Source organism: Oryx dammah, unplaced genomic scaffold (genome assembly GCF_014754425.2).
Source record: "Oryx dammah isolate SB20612 unplaced genomic scaffold, SCBI_Odam_1.1 HiC_scaffold_11, whole genome shotgun sequence".
Lineage (NCBI taxonomy): Eukaryota > Metazoa > Chordata > Mammalia > Artiodactyla > Bovidae > Oryx > Oryx dammah.
The window spans coordinates 35927166-35941918 of NW_024070195.1; positions in this window are offsets into that span (position 1 = coordinate 35927166).

Below are 14753 nucleotides of genomic sequence, written 5' to 3' on the forward strand. Positions count from 1 at the left end.
ATGCTGCTGGTCCAGGCACCACATTTTGAGAACCACTGAACCCCTCACCTCGCCTTGGGTTCAGTCACAAAATCCTCTTTCATAAACTTGGAGGCAGGATTCCCTTGATTGTGGGGTGGGGGAGCGAGAGGCAATAGAGAAGGGAAGCTTCCTCACTTTCTTATGATTATAGCTGCACACAAAAATGTTAGCTATTTATGAGCCCTGTAATGAACAAGGCATTGTACACAAATATGACTGGGATGAGATTGCTAGGTTCAATAAAGTTCCAAAAATGCCATGTATTATTAGCACAGTGCTTCGTAGTATATAAAGGGTTTCCACATACTTTTTCTAATTTGATCCTTAGAGAGACTGTGGGAGGTGAGCTAGGCATATATCATCACCCCATTTTACAGATGAAGGATCACTAGGGGAATTAACCTTTTTGCTTGCCTGTTGTGTTCCAGGCATATGCCATAAGGAAGCTCATCTAGGCCTCACAACGACCCTCAGAAATAGATATTATTACTTACCACAGAGATCAAGAAGCTTGGGGCTGAGAAGCTGAATGATTTGTCAAAGGTTGTGCATTTCATTAACAGCAGAGCCAGAACTAGAATCAATTTCTCCTGACTCACTATTGAAGACTCTTTCTAAGACACTGTATTTTGTGTGTGTAACTGGGGTGAAATTTATAACTATTCAAGAAGTTGTAACTAAAGAGAGTTTTCTTTTGTTTTTTTCCGATTCTCTCTTGACTCCTTTCCGTGTTTGGTTTTTTCAATCTAGACTTTCAATCCTCTGTGACAGAATTGAGACACTGGGGAGAGAGTGTTGGAACTGGAGGCTAAGCTGAGTTGTATTAGGAGAGGGAGTAAGTGGAAGGGAGGTGGTTGGGGAATGTCTTCTGGGAAGAGTGTTGAAAGTTTGGTGGGTTTAGCAACTGGGAGACCCCAGAGCAGCTGCCAGGTGGGAAATGGGAGAAGAGAGAGAGAGGGATTTCATAGAGTCTGTCTCTGGAATTTAAATTCGATCCCTATTACTATTCTTGAACAGATTCAGGGAAATTGACATAAATGTAAAATTACTTTTGGCCACTGAACTGTGCTCATTTATATGTGATGCTGTGCAGAAAATAGGTCACATGGGACCCCAGTTTATATTAAGGTTATGTATGCATGTATTTGAAAGTGAAGATGTTTGAATGTGAAAGATAAGGTGTAAAAAATGATTCAGTGGCAGAGAGATTAAGAGCAGGAAGGAAAGAGATAAGGGAAGGAAGAGAAGCAAAAGAGAGAGAAACAAAGAAGAAAGAGAAAAAGCAGGGAAGGTATGAGAAAAATGGACAGGTATGAGAAAAGAAATACAGAGAAGCAACTGAGAAAGAGAAACCAATTGGCATAAAGTAAGTGTCTTCTACTCGTTTCCCAAGCTCTCTACTACTGTGTTTCTCAAACTGTCATTAATTATTAGGAATATATTTTCCATGGCTACTCACTAATTGGACACATGCGTAACTGGGAAAAACATCTTTTTCAGGAATAATGCTTATGGTCTTCCTTGAGCCACATTTATCACTATTCACGTCCTGTGTAGTCTCCCTCCCACACTGACCCTGGGGTCGACCAGGTAACTGGCTTCAAGCAAGACATTAACAAGGATGATGCAAGAGAAGGCTTGCTAAGTTCTTATACACTAGGGCTTGTCCTCTTGGAATTTTGCTCTTGGGATACCTCCCACTTGGAACTCAGAAGTCATACCTTGGGTGCCCAAACTAGCCATGTGGAGAGGTCACTGGTTGGTGCACTGAGGCCCTGAATGCCCACCTGAGCTGAGCTCCTGGACAATAGACAGCCTTACCTTGCCAGCCATGCACATGAGGCATCTTGAAAGTGAGTTCTCCAGTCCCAGTCAAGCCACCCAACTGGTGTCCATGGGGGCAGAGATGTGCTATCTTCAATGAGCCCTGCCCAAATTCCAGAATCACAAAAAAAATAGATGTCATTGTCCCAAGCTCACCAAGTTTTAGGTTGGGTTTGTTCTGCAGCCATAGATAACCAGCCATTCTAACTGCACACGGGGCACCATGGTAGTTTCTGTGGTATTCAACTCTATTTTATTTTTCAAGATGTGAAATTGATTTCTTGACCTACTAATGAGTTTTGATCCACAGTTTAAAAGTGCTGACCTAATCAATGATGGATATATTTGAGAGAATCTGTCTTCTAACCTCTCTATCTTGCTGCTCTTAGGATCTGTGACAAAAGAGATGAGAGGTGATCTCAAGATGTCACCCAGCCCAGGATTGTCACTGCCCAGCCCAGACTTACTTTATGCCAGTTGGTTTCTATTTCTCTGTATCTCTTTACCTTTATCTGTCCATTTTTCTAATACATTCCCCCTTTTTTCTTTCTTCTTTGTTTCTCTCTCTTTTGTTTAGGCTTTCCCTAAAGGGAAACAGTGGAAACGGTGTCAGACTTTATTTTTGGGGGCTCCAAAATCACTGCAGATGGTGACTGAAGCCATGAAATTAAAAGACACTTACTCCTTGGAAGAAAAGTTATGGCCAACCTAGATAGCATATTCAAAAGCAGAGATATTACTTTGCCAACAAAGGTCCGTCTAGTCAAGGCTATGGTTTTTCCAGTGGTCATGTATGGATGTGAGAGTTGGACTGTGAAGAAGGCTGAACGCCGAAGAATTGATGCTTTTGAACTGTGGTGTTGGGGAAGACTCTTGTGAGTCCCTTGGACTGCAAAGAGATCCAACCAGTCCATCCTAAAGGAGATCAGCCCTGGGTTTTCCTTGGACGGAATGATGCTGAAGCTGAAACTCCAGTACTTTGGCCACCTCATGCGAAGAGGTGACTCATTGGAAAAGACTCTGATGCTGGGAGGGATTGGGGGCAGGAGGAAAAGGGGACGACCGAGGATGAGATGGCTGGATGGCATCACCGACTCAATGGATGTGAATTTGATTGAACTCTGGGAGTTGGTGATGGACAGGGAGGCCTGGCGTGCTGTGATTCATGGGGTTGCAAAGAGTTGGACATGACTGAGTGACTGAACTGAACTGAACTGAAAGCCATCTGGGTCTCCAGGTAGACAATTCTACTCAGTAGATGATTTTACTCAGGGCAACTATTTAGCCCTTTTGCATGCCTGGCTCTGAATCTTGTGAGCAAGCATGGTCTACTGGTACCCAAGATACTGAATTTATCCCTCCAAAGAGAGGATGGATATCACTTCCCCCATCCATTTTATGCCCCATATACCCATCTTATGCCCTCTGTTTCTCAAGACACTGGGTTAAGATGAAGCAAGCATCTCCCTGTCATTAAAGACTCTTATAGCACAGTCCTATCAAATACACTTTTCCCCCCTCCCCTGCTGAATACAGGAATCCCTGTTCAGCATTATATTTTGCAGAACAAATATGTCAGGACCACTTGGGGAGCTTGTTAAATGCAGATCCACAGGCCCCATCAAGTGATATGGGCTCCAAAACCCACCCCCTGGAGAGCTGTACCTGAAAATCTGCATTGTAATGAGCTTCCTAGCCAGTTTTCCTGCACATGGTTAAATAGGTTTAAGTATTCTAAGGGCCTTGGTCTGGATCAGTGCATCTCAATGTTTCCTGCCTCAAGTCATAGAAGAAATATGTTCACATTCTGTTCCTACACACATGTATGTATCTGTCAAGGAAACAGAAATTTCATCAAACTCTACTGTTGATATATGCTGCACTTTGAATTTTCTATCCTGTTTTTAATTTTTTTCAAAGGCAGATTATAACTCTTTAAACTGCTTTTATGATTCACCAGTGGGTCACAATGTGTGGTTAGTAACAAACCTGGTCTAAGGAAACCCAGGCTATATGTGTAGCCAGGAGACGCAGCAGGTTCTGCAGAGTTTTGCTATAATAGTGATCGTTGGAAATTGTAAGCCTGGTCTCCATCTCTTTCCAATGTGCCTTTTGATTCTACTGCTAACAGGGCTCATATTCACGTGTATGTTGTGTGCTCAGTTGTAAAGAATCTGCCTGCCGATGCAGAAGGTACAGGAGATGCAGGTTCAGTCTCTAGATAGAGAAGATCCCCTGGAGAAGGAAATGGCAACCCAATCCTTGCCTGGAAAATTCCATGGACAGAGGAGCCTGGTGGGCTACAGTCCATAGGATCACAAAGAGGTGGACAGGACTGAGGGACTAAACAACAAATTCACATAGCATCTACTTAACCTCCTTCCTCTTTGTCAGGCTGGAACTCAGGCTCTAGCTGAATTGGGAGTCTGGGCTCCCTCCAGGACTCAGTTTGCAAGAACCAGTAGCTCTAAGAACTTTTGGTTGCTGGGAGAAGGGCATAGGGCAGGAAAGGACATTGCAGGGCTGTGACAGTTAACCTCTGCTTTTCCCCCACAGTGATTGTTCCCAAGTCCTCAGGAATTAGGGGCCGGAGTTCCAAGTCCATGAGTGGGGTCCGTGAAGGGCTGTGTGCACCTCCTGCAAGGGCAGAGCTTCTCCAACGTCCACCTGCTCTAAGCACTTACAAGGCACCTGTTGGGACTCTCAGAAATGAACTGTAGAAGGCTGTGATAGCCAATAATTTAAGCAACCTTGTCTTAAATTTATTTTATTTTAAAAAACATTTATTTATTTAGTTCTGGCTGTGCTGGGTCTTCATTGCTGCAAGCTGGCTTTCTCATGGGCTTTCTCTTGTTCCAGCAAGTGAGCTTCTCATTGCAGTCACTTCTCTTGTTGCGGAGCACTGGCTCTAGGGCTCACAGGCTCAGTAGTTGTGGCACACAGGCTGATTTGTCCCACAGCATGTGGGATCTTTCAGGGTTTGAATCCATGTCTCCCTGCAATGGCAAGTGGATTCTTAAACACTGGGCCACTAGGGAAGTCTCCTTGCCTTGAATTTATATTTTCATCTTCTGTCACTTCTTGGGTGAATTTCCCTAGATTCACTGCCTTCTATGTCAACAGGGCTTGCTCATCCCTAACCTACTTCTTTCAAATGCAAAGTGAACGGCCGTCACAGGCTACTTCAGAATTGGGGACCAGTCCTTATTTCCTGTCCCTTCCTCTCTGGGCCCTTGACCTTCTGTTTCATCCTTCAGCCAGACAAGGCCCCATTTTCTGTTCTCAGATTTCAGCCTCTTTATCCTCTCCATCATTTTTGACATTTGAGACCAGCCACCAAAATCAAAACAGATTCAAAAATGTGCCATTTATGGTGTCCAAGAAAGGCAAATGGATCCCTAAATGATTGATTTAGTGGTTGCAGCTGGGCCTGGATGTAGACAGACAGCTAATGAGGTAATTTTTCTAAATGCAAAGTGTAAACAAGATAACAGCTCCCTCTCTCTCTCAGTCTCTCTGGGTTTCTCTCCCTCTCCCTCAATTTTCTGCAGAGATGCACATACCAATTTGCATTTTTACACTGTTGTGAGTTGAATTGTATTCCCTCAAAATAATATGTTGGGAGTCCTAATACCCAGAATGTGGCCTTGTTTAGAGATGGGGTCTTTGCAAAGATGATCCAGTTAAAATGAGGTCATTAGGGTGACTGCTAATCCAATGTAATTGGTGCCTTTAGGAAAAGGGGACAGTTTGGACACAGAGAAAAACATGCATCAGGGGAAGATGATATAAAATGACACAGAGAAGTCATCATTCTACAAGCCAGGAGTGGGGGCTGGATCAGATCCCTTCCTCACAGCCCTCCAAAGGAACCAACTCTGCTGACACCTTGATCTCGGACTTCTAGAACAATGAGACAATACACTGCTATTGTTTAAGTTACCCGGTCTATGGTACTTTGTTAAGGCAGCTGCAGCAAATGAAGACACGCACATTTAAAATGGTTTTCTTCAGAAAGAGATGCGCAGACTTAGAGAGTGAACTTATGGTTGTTGGGGGGAAGGATATGGGGAGAGGATAGTTAGGGAGTTTAGGATGGACATGTACACACTGCTATATTTAAAATGGATAACCAACAAGGTTCTGCTGTATAGCACAGGGAACTCTGCTCAATGTTATGTGGCAGCCTGGATGGAAGGGGAGTTTGGGGAAAAATGGATACAAGTATATTTATGGCTGAGTACCTTCCCTGTTCACCTGTAACTATCACAACATTGTTAATTGGCTACACCCCAATTCAAAATACAAAATTAAAAAAAAAGGTTTTCTTCTTTGTTATTTCAGTTGGTCATTCTCCTTCCTGAAGCAGGGGAGGGCAAAGAGGGTGAAGATTTCCTGTGAAGTTGTGAGGCTTATGGTTCAGGGTTCTTGACTATGCTGGTCCTTCCGAAGCCCTGGCAGGACCTCCTATGATGTCTTCACATGGTCGTATGTTTTTATAAAATATGCCAATGATGTTTAAACAGCCGTTGCTTACAACTGTTGGCTCTTCAGGGCAGCTTCCTTGCCAGCACACTTTCCATCACATCAGGTGAGCTTCTGGTGGCCCTCTGGCTTCCTTAGACCTGGATAAAGGGAGTGTGAGTTGAGAATGTAGACAGCTGGAGTTTAGCTGGTCACATGTGTGGCTTTTGGTCACTCCTACCTATAATTAAGGGGCTTCCCAGGTGGCTCAGTGGTAAAGAATCCATCTGCCAAGGCAGGAGATGCGTGAGACTCTGATCCCCGGGTCAGGAAGACCCCCTGGAGCAGGAAATGACAACCCACTCCAGTATTCTTTCTGGGAAAATTCCACGGACAGAGGAACCAGGTGGGCTACAGTTCATGGGGTCACAAAGAGTCAGATTTGACTGAGTATACACGTACACACACACACACACACACACACACACACACACACACACACACACACACACGCACACAGCACCCCAGTGGAGGAACAGCTTCCACGGAGGCTTCTATTGGTGCCTTTGTCCATTCACCTTGTAATGGGACACAGAGGTGGTAGGCCAAAGTCAGGTTACTATCTGAAGAGAGCCCATGGCACCCGGCACCAGAAGTGTGTGGGTAGTGGAGAAAAATCAGGTTTGAAACATGGAGCCAGAAGCTAGTCTGTGGAAATTCTACCAAACATCAAATGCATGAAATTATTAGTCCTTAAAAGTTTAGTATTTGAGTGGTGTGGCGATCTCTTTGGTTAATAAAAACAATCATTTTATTAAATAATTATCTTAATCAATAATAATAATGAAATTATTTAATGCAGACGAATGTATTTTTCTGGATTATGTGACATTGGTAGTGTCTGCCAGCTTTTTAGAATTTATCATTTGTTACGCTTTCATTTCTTACTTGAAATACTTGCTTTTGTACCTGACTTCACTGAGTATTAAGCACCTGCCACATGCCAGGCCCTGAGAAGCCAAGAGTGAAACAGCCAGGCAGAGAGCTTACAGCCAAATCAGGAGGGAGACTGACACCAACAACCCCGCAAACGGACTGCCATCTGCACCATCGCTAAAGCGTACAGTTTCCCCAGGGGGAGAAGTGGTCGTTTTCAGTAGGAAATAACATTGTCTTATCACCATTTCCTGACAACCACTGCCTGTGTGGTGCATGAGCGGAGTGAAATAAAAGCCGAGTTTAAATTTGAGCGCTGGATTATCTGCCAGGCTCTCTCCCTAGGAACGTCGTTCAGTTCCAAAATGCAGGCATCACAACAAAACACTAAAATCTACTCCGCAGAGTCACTAATCGCCACCAATCAAACCAGAAGGTAGACCTGCTCTTGCCCAAACTTCACCATAGCAGGGAGGATTATCAGACTCAGAGGCGGGTGCCCAGGAAGGGTTCCTTCCTTTGTTCATTCAATCACTGAGCGTGTGGGTCTCGACCTGACACACGTGCCTGATCACTCATCACCCAGTGCTATTTTGTCTTTGGGAAGGCTTAGAGATGGCACCTCTTTTGCTTCAGCCACAGAAAGGGATTTGCTGATGAGAGGACAGTCTTCTTTAAGGTGGGAAGAGTGGAAAAGTGACAATCTGGACCAGAACTAACAACGCTTGCAGGGGGAGAACAGGTTGAGGAATTTGGCTAATGCAGACAAGCCTTGATGGGAAGTAGGGGGCTGACATGGTGGAAGGCAAGGGGCCAGAGATGGTTGATGGGGGACTTGTGTTCAAATGTGGATTTTATTCTTTGGGTCACAAGGAGCTATTAATGTTCCTGAGCCCTAGGGGCAAACTGAACCCAAATCTGTTTGAGGATGATCAGTTTATCAGCTATCTGGCCCAAAAAGGATGTTTGGAAGCAGGGACGTGGGGCTGATGGTGAAAACTAGGCAAGAGTTTGTAGTTCGGAGTGTGGGGATGGGAGAAAGATATGCTCAGGAATGGAGGGGGTTAACCGCAGGGGCACCACCGATCTCCAGGCAGAGTGAACAGCAATCAGGCCCCCAGGCCATGCTGACCTTACTCAGCATCATCCGATCATCAGCCTCATTAGAACACCTAAACCCACGTGGATGTCTGTGATCGTGTGGTCCTAATTAATTTATCCTCATCAGAAGACGCTATTCAAATGCTCAGCCCATCCCTCTCCTCTGAGTATGGGGGCCAAGGGTGGGTAAAGCACAGTCCAAACTTTTCCAACTTCAGCGGCATTGCAGGAAGGAGGATGCGGCGGGATCATTTGTTGCGGTAAATCACGGCTGTGTCTTCCGCAGCTGCCCTGTGCAGGAAGGTTGGATATCAGAGATATATTTTTGAGACTGCTTTATAACAACCCGTGAGAATCTCCTTTGTTTTACGCTTCCCTGAAGCGGAGCTGCTGAACCACTACTGCTTCCCAAACAGCAGCTTCGGTTGCAAATCAAGGCAGTCTTGCACCTGCAGGGCGCAGGTGGCCAGAGGTGGCTCTGGATGATATCAGTCTTTCTCTGCCACACCTTGGGGACCCCGAGTCAGCAGCAGCCACTGCCTGTCTTTGGGTCCATTTTGGCCACAAAGGCAGAATGGACCTACCCCAGGAAAGCAGGCTTCCCCCGCCTGAAGCCTTCTGTTGCTTTTTCTGTTCATCCAGTTGCCACCCAGTTGGGTACCCTCCTCTGCGAAGCCTTCCATTCCATCCCGGAAGACCTCTTCCTCCTCTGACCCCATGTAGACTAGACTCACTTGGTGTTTTTTTAGCTTGTGCTTCCTGTTTCTTCTCTTAGATTTATTTTCTTTTTTCTTTCTTTCAGGCTTGAGCCTATTCTTAGCCTCCTCCAATAAATTAATTCTTTGAAAGGAAGAACTGTGTCTTATACATAAGGAGACATATAATCTTCCATCTAAAGCCAGAGGCTTCCAACAGTGCATAGATATTGCTGATGCCTGTTCGTATTTTCTTGACACTCACAGTTCTCATGTGTGGGTGCATGCTAAGTTGCTTTAGTTGTGTTCAACTCTATGTGACACTACGGACTATATCCTGCCTGGCTCCTCCGTCCGCTGGGTTCTCCAGGCAAGAATACTGGAGTGGGTTGCCATGCCCTTCTCCAGGGGATCTTCCCGATCCAGGGATCGAACCTACATCTCTTATGTCTCCTGTGTTGGCAGGCAGGTTCTTTACCACTGGTGCCCCCTGGGAAGCCCCTCTGTTCTTATACATGCCCGCATTTTCTGACTGCAGACCTGAGGCCTTTGTTTACTGGAGCAAGCTGAAAAGGCCAGAGTTTGTGCACAACCCAGGAGCAGCCCACAGCCAGTGACGGCATGTGGATACCCAGCTTCCTCTGCTGGGATGAGTCTGTTTTACATAGTCTCCCAGAGGCCCCTGGTGAGATTGTCCACAGAGGTAATCTGCTCCTTAATAAACCCTGGATTAACTTCTTCCCTTCTTGGGTCATTTTCCCCAGGCTCCTACCTCCACCTCCCAAACAAACTATTTGCGTTCAAGTCTTTCAGGGACAACCCTGGCCATTAGCAAGGTGTGATGGTCCTCCTTAAAGACTTCCTGTTCTGGCCCTGCCTAACCTGTTGCTAGCCAAGAGCACTCACTCATCTTTTGCCAACTGAATGTATGAATGGATTAAAAAAATGCTCCATTGTACCCCTGCAATGGCATTTGAACCAGCTTCTCTTAGCACAGAAAGGATTATATGTTTTGCTTGTCCATACTTGTTTCTCCCTCATATATAAATACTTCATAGCTTCTCTCCTCTCCTCCAGCCACTAACATCTCCATCCTCATCTTTACACTCAGCTGATAACCTCACTTCTTGTTTTACTGTGAACACAGCAATCATGGGAAGGGGAGCTTTCATGGATTCCTAGCGTGGCTGCCTGCCACCTGCATCTGTGCTCTGCCTCTCCACCTGACTTCCTGTTACTGCAGGTCAGCAGTCCACACTTCTCTCTCTCCTCCTCCTGGTCTTCACCCATCTGGTGCCTCTGGAGAAGACATTGCTCAGTTAAAATTGCACCCTCTCTTACTCCCCAGCCCCTAGCCTCTGCCTGCTGTTTCTCTAGAGCCCTTCTATCCACCTGGCTGCCTGCACATCACGCTTCTTGTTATTGCCACCCCTCACCGCCCCGTTTTAAGTGTGTACTCTGTGTGAGCAGGAATCTTTAGTTTATTTATTGCATTAAAAACTGTACACGGAAAGAAGAAAGGTGGAAAGGGTGGCAGTTGTTTGAAGTGAGAGAATTAAAAACAGTTTAGAATGTAAGACCAGAAACAAACTGTAGACATTAATCTGGTCCAAATCTCTTGTTTTGTGGGTGAGGAGATGTAGGCCCAGAGGCTCTCTGGCAGTTAGATGAAGAGTGGGGATGGGAAGCTCTCAGTCTCAGCACCTCAGTTTGGGGTTAATTTCACAGTTAATTTCACAGCTCATTGTCACAGACCTGGCATTCCAGTCTCTAGTCCTGTGATCCTTGGGGGTTAGTTTACTCTTGATGCCACTGGACTTTAGTCACTCTTTGCCTGCTGTGGTGTTATCTCCCTCAAAGACCTTCAGGAGCATGAACTGGGGTTTCTTCCTCTGAAATTCCCAGCACATAACCCAGCACTTTAAGGGATGTGAGTGGGAGACACAAGGGAGGCCTCCTGCCCACTTCTAAGCCTGTGATTGTAACAAAAGCAGTTGCTGCTGGGCATCCTCCAAGTGCCCCTACAGTACATGAGTGCATCAACCTTGGATAGTGCCTGGAAAGGTAGGCACTGTTTGCCCATTTTATGGATGAGGATACTGAGGCTCAGAGTTGAGCACACTGCTGCAAGCTAGTAAGAAAAGGTGCCAGTATTCATTCTCACATTATGGATAGAGAGCCATCGGGCTGAAAGGGTAGAAGAAAGATAGCATATTAGAAAACTTACACTTGGGGTTCCCTAGTGGCTCAGTGGTAAAGAATCTGCCTGCCAACGCAGGAGACATGAGTTTGATCACTGGTCTGGGAAGATTCCATATGCCGCGGAGCAACTAAGCCCCACGTACTGTAACTATTGCTCTAGAGCCTGGGAACGGCAACTATCAAAGCAAGAGAAGCTCCTGCAATGAGCAGCCCGTGCACCACAACTGGAGAAGTGCACCACAACTGGAGAAGTGCCCGCAGTGAGAAGCCCCTGCTTATTGCAACTAGAGGAAAACCCGCGCAGCAATGGAGGCTCAGCACAGCCAGAATAAATGAATAAATACAGTTTTTAAAGAAGAGAAAACTTGCACGTGCTGTGCGCTTTTCTCTGATGCTTGTATGTCCCCCAGAAAGAGACAAAGCTGTCCTCTGAACAGGGTGAGCTCAAGGGCTCCATGACTGAGGTGGATTCTCTCCTGAGACAGTTTGGATCAGGCAAGGGCGGGAAAAGGAAGGTGCTAGCTGTTGGTACTGGAGAAGGCAATGGCACCCCACTCCAGTACTCTTGCCTGGAAAATCCCATGGACAGAGGAGCCTGGTAGGCTGCAGTCCATGGGGTTGCTAGGAGTCTGACACGACTGGGCGACTTCACTTTCACTTTTCACTTTCATGCATTGGAGAAGGAAATGGCAACCCATTCCAGTGTTCTTGCCTGGAGAATCCCAGGGACGGCGGAGCCCCGTGGGCTGCCGTCTCTGGGGTCGCACAGAGTCGGACACGACTGAAGCGACTTAGCAGCAGCAGCAGCAGGTGTTGGTACAAGGCAGGGGGCCCAGAAGGTGCAGGGATGCGGGGATGGGAAAGCAGGACCACCGTAGGCAAATTCTGCCTAGTTCACAATTTAGCTGATAGCACAGGACAAGGAGCCAACAAGTACTGATTGATTGGTTGGTTGATTCCCATTGACACATCCCACCTTAGCCTCTGAAACAGAGCCCAAGATGTCGGACTCTCTGGATTTGGAATTTTAGCGATAACAATTTTCAAGCTGGAAGCAAACGTAGATCCACATTGAGCCGAACACTTTGCTTTGCAAGTAAATTGTACAACCTCTGTAGCCACAACATGCTTTGAGAAGCAAAGGCTGGGTTATTTCCTGGCTGTAAAATCTCACAATGCCTCCATTGGAGGTGTTGATTGATATGCTAAGATTCAAAAGTGAGCATCACACCTGCCTCTTCAGGACAAGATAAAAAGTACTGAACAATTTTACAGGCAACTGTGTGGAGGGAGGACTGAGCCCTCCTGCCAGGCTTGTGTGAGACCTGAGCTCTCACCACTCAGTGGATGGTTGGAGCAGAAGATGGACAAGATCTGGTCCAAAGCTCTGGCTTCACTAAGAGGGAAACAGCTCATGGGCAGGCAACTCAGCCAGTGAAAGCAATCTGGTTAGAGGTCACAGGCGAACCAGAAATACACCCCAGGGGCCCTTTCATGTCTGTCCCTGGGTTTCATGGGCCTTGTGTCATGACATTCTGGGACAAAATGGACATGTACGTGCCTGGATACCTAAAAACTCAACACCAAGGCCGCTATCCGCACATGGTATGATATTATTAAAGGCAAGACCACCTGGGCAAAGGCTTTAGCTAGAAGTACACCTAGGAAATGTTTCCATTTTCCTGAGCTGGAAGAACTTAAAAGGAGAACATGAAGCAAGTCTCAGGACACTGCAGCTCATGGGACTTGTACTGGAAGACAGCTGCTCGTATAGCCATTTTGGAACAAGCCGACTACACTACCGCCTGGAAGAAAAGGGATATATAACAAGAGCTGACGAAGAAACAGTCCCTGAATATGTGGGATTGCTGTTTCTCCCCAAGCTGCTACCTGCGTTCAGGTCTTCAACACTTCTCTCCCAGACTCTCAGAATTGCCTTGTCAAACAATGGTTACCAATGATGAAAATATTTTAAGCTACAAGAAAAGGCAGAGAAAAGCAAAACATGCTTACCACCATAATGTAACAATCGTTTATATCCTATCATCATATACATACATATTATATATGGTGGACTTCCCAGGTGGTGCTGCTGGTAAAGAACCCATCTGCCAATGCAGGTAGATGTAAGAGACATGGGTTCAATCCCTTGCAAGAGGGGCATGGCAACCCACTCCAGTTTACTTGCCTAGAGAATCCCATATACAAGGGAGCCTGGCGGGCTGCAGTCCATAGGGTTGTACAGAGAGGGACGTGACTGAAGCAACTTAGCATGATGCACTCATTGTATATGATACATGCAGATGTATACATTATATACATATAATATATACATTGTATATAATCACATATGCACTATACATAGTAATATTGTATACATTCTATGTGTATTATTACAGTATATGTATATTCTATAAGATCTTACAGAAAATTCTAAATGAACTTTTTGGCCAACCCAATACTAATACATTAGGTATATAATCTTACCGGTGAAGCCCCTTTCTACCTCCCTGTCATCCTATTCCCGTCCTTCCCTCCTCTCCCTTTACTACTAGCCTGAAATTTCTCCTTCCCAGCTGTGTCATATGACTGATCTCATACTGGATAGACTTTTGGCAACTGTTTTCATTCAACACTATGTTATTAAGCTATATCCATGTTGATACATGCTGATCTAGTTTATTCTTTTCATTGAATTAATTTTAATTCCATGACCCCATTGTAAAGTCTATTATTTTAGTTTTCCAGGGCTGCCATAATAAAATATCACAGACTGGATGGCTTAAGTAGTAGAGATTTGTATCCTGGCAGTTTCAGAGGCTAGAAGTCTAAGAGCAAGGCGTTGGTAGCACTGGGTGTTTCTGAGGCCTCTCCCCTTGGCTTGAAGTTGGCATTACTTCCCTGTGTCTACGTGTGGTCTTCCCTCTGTGCCTGTCTGTGTCCTTATCTCCTCTTAAAAGGACACCAGTCACAGTGGATAAGGACCCACCCTCCTGGCCTCACTGTAAGTCAGTTACCTCTTTAAAGAGTGTATGCATGCATGGTCAGTTGTGTCCGACTCTTGGCGATCCTGTGGACCATAGCCCGCCAGGCTCCTCCGTCCATGGAATTTTCCAGGCAAGAATATTGGAGTGGGTTGCCATTTCCTTCTCCAGAAGATCTTTCCAGTCCTCTTTAAAGACCTCATCTCCAAATATAGCTACATTCTGAGGTAGTGAAGGGTTAAGTTTTCAATAAATGAACAAGCAAGCTTCAATATATGTCCCTTGGGGGACACATTTCAGTACAAACAGCTATTATAACTATTCTTTTTACAAACAACACTGTAATGAGCATCTTCGTGTATGTCTCTGTGAACCTATGGGAGAATTTCTGTGGGGCCAATACTGGAAAGTAGAGTCCTGGATGCAAAGGTGTACACACTGAAAGTTTATTAGATGTTGACAAATTGCTTTCCAAAGCTGGCCTATAATTTATCCTCTCACTCTCAGCATGTGAGTATTTCATGTA